Below are 8,609 nucleotides of genomic sequence, written 5' to 3' on the forward strand. Positions count from 1 at the left end.
CGATGTAGACCGCATAACAAGAAAGAGTTGCTAAGAACAAATCTCTATTGTTCCCTGTCATCTTTAAATGAGTGTCAAAGTAGGCAGGGGGGCTTTGACCGTTAACCGCACAATTTAGCCTGCCTGTTGTGTCCAGCAGGCCCCACCTCCGTGGAGTTTCTCAGATTAGAAAAGAAGGCCTCAGTCCCTTATAAATGGGCCAACTCTTCTCCTTTGTGTGCAGACTGCCCAGTGTGAAATCTGCAGTGACGTTAAATGTTTTCTAATGAATAATTACTGAAAGGAAATGTAGGAATATATGTGTAATGGATTGTAGCGCATTAAAATGTTTTATTTTGCGCACAAAAATGTTGTCCTTCACAAGCACCACGATTGTTTCAGAAAGCCTTTTGTGGGGGTTTGATTCTCAATGGATTATCTGTGAGCTCTTACATTTCAAATAGAAATCAAAAGGGTCCTTTGGCAAACCAATGTTTTTCAAAATGGCAGCCATGAAGCCCATTTAGTATTTAAAGTTTGGGTTTTAAAGAAATGTTTGAACTCTAGAGATTTTCTCACTTTTTTTCTTTCTTTTGATTTATGAAAGTGAAGTAGTTCACCTCGACCTCCTTTCTATAGAGAAAGACAGACAGTCACCCTTTAACAAGTCTATAGTAGACTATTCCCTAGATACAGACAAGAGGCTTGAAGAATTGTTGGCGTTTCCCTCGGCTGTTGATTAACCTTAAAACCCTCTTATTCTGTATTCTTTTGAAAAGAAATTAGGTTACAATGTGTAAATTTTTCCGCAGTATAATTGTATTTATGAATTCTGTTGCCTTGAAAAGTGTGTACAGTAGTTCAAAGATGTTCTAAGCTACTTGTTTCAGGCCCAAGAATCACGCTTTTTTGCAATGCTCCGGTGTTTCCAAGGACAGCTGATATGCAGCATTTCAGTTTCCTTGTACGAATGTGGAAGGAGCTTCCAAGAATATAGGGGCCAGTCTAACTACAATTTCTAAAAGTCGTCTACTCTGTTGATTATGTTGCAATCAGAAGATCATAGCTTGGTCACTTGCTGCAAATCTGGTCTGCTTTAATTGGTGTATGTGCAATTCTAGTTTATCAGAAGATTGCTCCAAAAAGGTTAATCCTTATGAGCCACGCCAAAGTTTCCAGAGTAGAAAGAAAGAGTTTCCCTATCACACAGAGCTTGCTGTATGCTCTAAGGTGGTAACATATTGCTCCAAGTCTTATTTTCAAGCATACCTCAGTACTAGCTCTGCAGTGGTCACAGAATCCAAATTCCCAGTGGAGTAGGAAGGGATGGGGTCCTGGCTGCTCTCTCTCAGAGCAGATACTGTACAGGCAGCTGCATGTAGGCCTCTTCCAACAGCCCTCTCGCATGCTTTCGTCTTGACCTTGGGTTCGCTGCCAGAGTTGAGGGAGGAAACATGATTGCCTTATTCTCCTGCTGACCTTGCCAACCAGCGGCAAGCCGATTCTGCTTACAGCAGTGCTGCTTCTCTCTTGCAGAAGGTCTTTCTTTCCCGCTTTCTATGGTTGAGCTCTGTCACTGCCTTTTTTGGCCAACCTCTTTTGAGAGCCTTAGGTGGAAGAAGGTGGAGTAGAGCCTGAAGGGTATCCTTGGTATTATCCTTGTGGTGCCTGGGTCCAGTTTTAATGAGCAAATTCCTGAGTGCAAGGCGAGCAGGACCTCATCAAGGAGTGTTGCCTGTTGCAGTGAAAGAGTGTTTCCAAAACAGGACTTGTTGAAAAGGACTCTGCATTAGCAGTGTTGCTCTAAGATCATCTGTCTTGAGCAGGCCTGAGACTTTCATTTCTGTTTTAAAACAGAGAGCTCCAGAGAGCATCCAGAGATGTCTGTTTTCTGCACCACATTGCCGTGGCACTTGCCTTTTATTTGCTTATATCTCAAGGGCGTAACAACAGAAGAACAGGCAAAAAGGCCGTAAGTGTTTGGGATGACAGTAGATTTCCTAGGATGCCAGCTGGAAACAGAACTGAGCAAATACACTGAACACAACATTCAGCCTTAAATAAGGCTCTGATCTGGGGGGAGTAGGAGCTTTATTGTAGAGATTATAACACAAATGTGCCCTTCTCAGTAAGGTTTATCTTACCCTGTTAGCAAAAACTGGTTCTATTGGGAAAAGGATGGTTTCAGATAAACCCTATTTGTCTGTTAAACAGGTGTATTTTTTTCATTTCCTCTAAATTACTGATGTTTTTGTTGTTGCTGTTGTTTTGTATGTTCCTCTTCATGATCAGCATTCATTAGCAGAGAAAAAGTCAGAAATGCTTTTGCCCTCTCAGCTTTCTGGTTCTTACTATTTGCCTTTTCTCCTCAACTATTCTGAGCCACAAAGCAAAATACTTAACTTCTTAATGTTGCTATAAGACCAGGCAGAGACATTTTGCAATACAGCAAGGTTTCTTCTGCTCCTGTAGACCCTAATCTCGCTGTGAGTTCCTTTAGAAGGGCACCTTTGTTATTCAGTGAAGTCGTACTGTAGCGTGAAGTTTCATAAATACAGAGCTCTTTACAGGACTGAAAGCATCACCTCGTGTATGTTTGGACAGAACTGATAGATCGTTGTCACATCTGCTTGTGGATCACTGGCTACCCAAAAGGAGGGATTTTATTCTGTTGACAATTGTTTACACAGAGAAGTAATCAGGGGAAAATACTTATTTTTGGTTGTTCTTGACAGCTGTGCAGAGAGGGAGAGCAACAGCTGGCATCATGTGAGAGTCGGCAGCAATCGGAGATGTACCAGTCCAGCTTGAAAAGTCATTATTGGAAAACTGCCTGTTGCTTATGAAAAAGGGGAAAATCCATGGAAACTTCATACTGCAAATTAAAATGGGTTTTGTAGTGACCTCTAGTGGGGAGAGAAGCCCCTATAAAGGGGGTGCTGAAGAGCCAGGTTTGAGGCTTAGAGTTTATTGCTTTGTCTTAAAACTCAGCGTTCAGTCTTTTGCTGATATCTTCAGATCATCAAGTGAGGCCGTAAACACAAACCCCATCATGGTGTGAGTGCTGACAGCATATTAGATAATTCATTAAACAGAGATGTTATGATCCCTGACCAAGGAGGAGGGCAAGCAAACAGACCGGACATGCGATACTTGGTATCAGTGGGTCACAACTTTCACTCTGTTAACTCTCTAGAAGAAGCATGCTTTGGAGAAGGAGTTGGCAGGAGATAGCACACTGTTTGCCGCTCGGGTGATAGAGGTAAAGCGGGAAGAAGGAAAGCAAAAAACAGAAAGCAAAAAGTAAAAACTCTTTTGAAGTAAAAGGTGGTGTTTTGTAGGGTGGTGTTAAGGAAATCCAGCAGCTCTGGTAGCTTGGGATGGTTTGGGGTTGAGTGGAGGTGCCCCAAGAAGACTTTCAGATTTTGCGGTGGGAAGTGTGTCCTTACAGCTGGACCCAGTAAATCTGGAGTCTGGTGACTGGCATGGTGTTTTGCTAGAGTTGAAGGTGCTTGCTTGACTAAATGGGTATGAGACTACTTGAAAGATATGCTGTGTCAGATAGTGTCCGCCTAAGGCTTTGATCTTTTATTTGCATGGGTAGTATGTAGCATGTTTTTCAATGCTTCCAAAATAGCAGTGGCATCATGACTGATTCTTCTCTTTTTCTATTCATTAATCTTTTCTGTTTTGTGGTATTAAAAACAAAGAAACAGCAAGAACTAACTTTGGAGCATGCTGAAAAATTAAATTCTGAACATCTGGCAAAGATAAGTAACATTTTGCAAAGTTTCTAAGAAAAGTTGCAGCCCCTCTTTGCTAAGTCTTGTTTCTTTGTTATAAACTGGTACAAACTATGTCAAGCAGACTGATCTGTTGCTCCTGACCTTTTTAGCCCTTTTTTCAGGAGCTGCACATCTCATGAATTTGTGTTTTGATCCGATTTTTAGTTTGTCTTAGTTTTCAACATTGATAGACAAATCCTTGTGGGAAAAGAAAAAGCTCTCATTGTAGCTAGGGATAGATTTTCTGATAGAGCTCGCTTCTCAGTAGGCAAGAAAGAAATCTCCTGACTCTTATAGTTAAATGATGAGGAAAGGAAAATAATCCTTTAAAAGAGCAGTCAGCAGTGTCTTGCTGGGGTAATGCGTACTGATGAATCCTGCTGAGGTATCTCTTACTGATGATGATGTTAGGTGAGTGCAAAACCTCCAGTAAACCCTGAGAACTGGGGTGGGGAACAGGGTGGTAACCAGGGTTGTGATAGTGCAGTTGGCTGACCTCAGCCTTTGGCTCAACAACAGCAAAATGCTGAGAAAATCTGAGCACAACATAGCCCAGAAATGAGATTTTGTCTAACAGGGAACACAGTGTCACTTACCAATTAACATACTGGTGAAAGAATTAGGCTAAGGAAACCTGATCAGCTAGATAGCAACTGTGGTTTCAGGCTTGTTCTTTCATCTTTCTAGGCTTGGAAAGAAGGTAAGATGCTCTTGCAGAGTTTGTATTGAGTTCTTGTTCAGAATGACAAATCCACCTTAAGTGCAAGCAGGCATTGTTTAATATAAACGTTTCTAGTAAAATGATAAACTTTGTTAACCTTGTCAGGCAGCCACCGTGTTATGACCATATCAGAGTGAAAAATGAGTATCAACTGTTCGGGGGAAAAAATAAGGGGAAATATGGTTTCAGTTCTGTACTTCCTTAGGTCAGCTTCCTTAGCTTAAAGTTTTCGGTGTATAGTTTAAATTCTTTGTTTGGCCTGGCCCAGGGTATCTGCAGAGGAAGGTGGGTTTCAGAACATTCTTATTTTGATTAATATTGTGTAGCTTTTGTAAGCACTGAAGTCATTCAGGCATTCTTTTTGCTTGCAATAATTCTGCTGAGCTACTGTTTTACCCTGGGACAAAAATCTGGTGATTTCTTACTCAGACTATCAAGAATAACTTGAAAACCTTATGCAAGCTGAAATAAAACAACAGTATAGAGAAAGGTAAGTGGGTTCATATGCAATAAGCCCTGAAAGAGGTTGTGTGGGAGACTCCAGAAGAGATTGCGCTTCCAGTGTGGTGCACTAACCCACAGGGATTGGACCTTAATGTCTGCCAGTTAGGTACCACTGACAAATGACCAAGATAGACCTACCTGGATATTTTCATTCTAAGTCGGCAGAGAATATTTTGGGTGTGTTGACAATGGTCTGGTACTAGTGGCTGCCGACTCTGATTCGTTGCCATGTATCCTGTGAATAGGTAACTTGATTGCTTACTAGAGAGAAGCACTGGCGCCTTCTGTAACCACTGAACATACGCAGTGAAGATTATTTTGGGAGGTCGTGTTTCTGCAGTGCGAAGCTTAGTGTTAGCAGCAAACTGTGGGATAGCTGGGAGTAACACAATATAGCGTCTAATGCTGAAATTTGCCCTGGTTTTGGTGCATTATTACAATGGGACATGATCCCTCTACGTACATGGGGTTTGTATCTCTCACTGTGTAAGTGCTAGTGGCTACTGCTAGAGATGTGGGATGAAGGGCTGAAAATGCCTCTGGTCCTATCCAGCATGGCTGTTCTTTATATTAGTAGCACTTGTGTTTTTCTGAATCTTCCCTGTTGTAGCCAGACACAGGCCTCTGTTTTAAGAAGGGGTCTGCAGTTCAATTCAAAGATGCCCCTTGCCTGGTAAGGCATGCTTAAGTTTGAGAACTCATCCAACAGCCCTGGCTTCCTCAGCTTGATCGCTTTTAGTTCTCTGTCACTGGATCCTGTTTTATTACAGTCTGAACATGCTAGTTTGAGAGATGCATGTCTTTACTGGTCTGGGATGATGGTAAGTCACTTCTGTTCTTGACCCTGAGCTAACAAACAGCTGCCCCGTTAAGCCTGATAAACATCTGTACAGCTTGGTGAGGCCTTGGGAAAGCTGTGTGCCCTCCCAGCCTGGGCAAGTTGCTCCCGTCGGTTGCAGCCAAGCTCCAACCTCAATTGCCATTGTATCAAGATCAAGAAAGTCAAGATGATTAAAACAGAAATTTGTCTGCTAAATGGTGAAGAAAGTATTAGGGCAAAAGCAAAGGAAAGAGGGTAAATATTTATTTCTGCACTCTTGTGTTTTGATTATGAAATGTATACTTATACTTGTCATTCAGAATATTCATCCTGTGGCCACTTATGGGGAACAGATAGGTATTTTTTCTAAAAGCACTTTGTTTTTTAGTAAGAAAACATCTGTAGATTGTATTGCCAAATAATATTGAATACTAGTCAGATGAGATAGAAACTTATCAAAAAAGATTGCTCTGGTAACTTCCTTTATAGCAGCCCATTTGTCCCATTTGCAATATGGTGAAGTTGCAAGATGATTAAAGTCTTTGCAGAATAGATTTTTATTTGGATGTTACCATGGTAACTATAGATTCTCCATACAAAATCAGGTATGACTGAGTGTCCTGTCACCTGTACTAATCCAGAACAGCGAGAACTGCAATGATGACTTTTATTCCAGTTGGAATGGTCTTTCAGAGTGCAGTATTGTCATGTCTTCAATGACTCTGCAAACCTGTAATCCCTCTGGGAGATGTCATAGCTGCTGGTGCGACTAGCAGTCTGGAAACAGCAGCATTAGCAAGTATTGAACTAGCTGCTTGGTTCAGAATGAAAGCAGCAATGGCTAGTGGTTTGAACACCCCTTAGCTGCTTCAACTTTTGTAGAATCAAATTTGGTATTTAATGTGTGAGGCACAATGAATAGAAGGGTGGTGTGTGTGTTTTATTATGTGTTTGTTTGGGGTCCGTGGGGTGTGGATTTTTGTTTTGTTTTTTGGTCTCCTCCCTTGCCTCCAGTATTCCTCACCACCTAGGTAGTGGGATCTGTACAGTATTGGTTTGAGAAACTAGATAATCCTTTATACTGTCTTGCAAACTTATAGAACCCGAGCTAAGGACAAGCAAAACAAACAAGGATAAGATATGTTATGTGCAATGGAGAAAGAATGTGCTACTAATATTAAAAGAAAAAAATACAGGTACCTCTACAGCAGAGATTAGAAGTGATGACAGTAACATTATGCAATAGCTCAGGAAAAATGAGGAATGCTACCTCCAATGGACCTGGAACTAATAACACAACCAACTGAAGTTAGTGAATGTAGAAGGCAAAAAAAGTAATTACTTGTCCTTGAAGTTAGTGTGGATATAGCTGTTTTTGTTTTTTTAAAAAAACTACAATAGGATTTAAATAGTATGTGGTTAGAACCTCCTCTCTCCTGAATATTGTTGTAATGTTACTGCTGAACATAAATGTACACAGCTCAGATCTCTCAGTGAAATAAACTGATCTGAAGAACAGACTGTACTAAAAATGGGACTAATGTATTAAAATTCCTGCTTGAGCACTGACTATTCTGAGCTTCCCTAAATGATTTATTTTGGTCATAGAGTGTTATGAGGCTGGGTCCTTTGCTCTTCATTTTAGCAAAATTCTGCTTCTAAATCCAGCAAGACGTAGTGTCCAAAGTGGTGTTGTCTTCAGCTGGTGCTACACAGACTCTTCCCCAAAGCCCACTTCCAAAGTCAGGGTTTGCAAACTAAACAGACACAGTGTAAAATGTTTATGATAAAGTTTGGCAAAACTTCTGCTAAAAAAGAAAAAAGCAACGTGGCACTGGCCACCACTGTCCTTTTAATGCTTGTTCCAAATCTTACACGTGATATTCTTGAGCAGTGGAGCAGCAAAATGTAAAAACCCAGTGTCATAAAGGGCAATATGAGAATAGCAAAAATGCTAGACTTACGCACATCCCCAAATCTGAAGAACTGCTGTATACATTCAACTGATGATCACTTAGCCAGTTTCTCTCATCTAATTTGCAAAGTCCAGGAACTGATGAAAGGTAAGTTGCTCAAAATATATTGCCTTCATTCCTGTCATAAGGAAAGTATTTTATGCATTGGAGTAGGAAGTCTTCTCTTAACTAGGTAATCTTTGTTTAATAATAATATATGGCACACTTATTACTATGGAATAAAGAATATCCTGTTTGCCTATCTGCTAGCATGAAATTATCAGCTTGATTTACTTTAATAGTTAACATGCAGTTAATTCTTACATAGCCTGTGGAACATGAGCTTGATCTTCAACAGAGAGAAATATTTTCAACATAAAGTCAACTTCCATGAAGGGTCAGGAGTAGAGCATGCAAGGAAATTATGATATTTTGTCAGTGACTTTCTTTTTGCAACCTTCAGCCTTTTGAGAAAAGGGAATGCCAGTAAAGGTGTAACTGTTATTTCAAATCACTATTTAATTGCAGTTCTATCAAACAGAGCATCTCACTGCACAGATCTCTTGCTGGTGTGTGGAGACATCTGCTGCCCAAATCTAAAAGTTGACTTTGATCTGCTTGTGGACGGCATTAATAATAATGAAACAGTCTTATTCAGTGTAGTATTGTGGGATTATTTATTTTTATTTTTTTCCAAAAGATCAAGTCAAATGCAGCTTTATCTAGGGACTGTCTGTTTTTATAATTATATCTGTGTTAAGTAGTTGCAGGTGTTTTTAACAACCTGTATAGTATCTTCCACTGTTACCTGCCAACTTTGTGCTTGAAACTGCTTTGTCTAAATT

This window comes from Apteryx mantelli, chromosome 17 (genome assembly GCF_036417845.1).
Source record: "Apteryx mantelli isolate bAptMan1 chromosome 17, bAptMan1.hap1, whole genome shotgun sequence".
NCBI classification, from domain to species: domain Eukaryota; kingdom Metazoa; phylum Chordata; class Aves; order Apterygiformes; family Apterygidae; genus Apteryx; species Apteryx mantelli.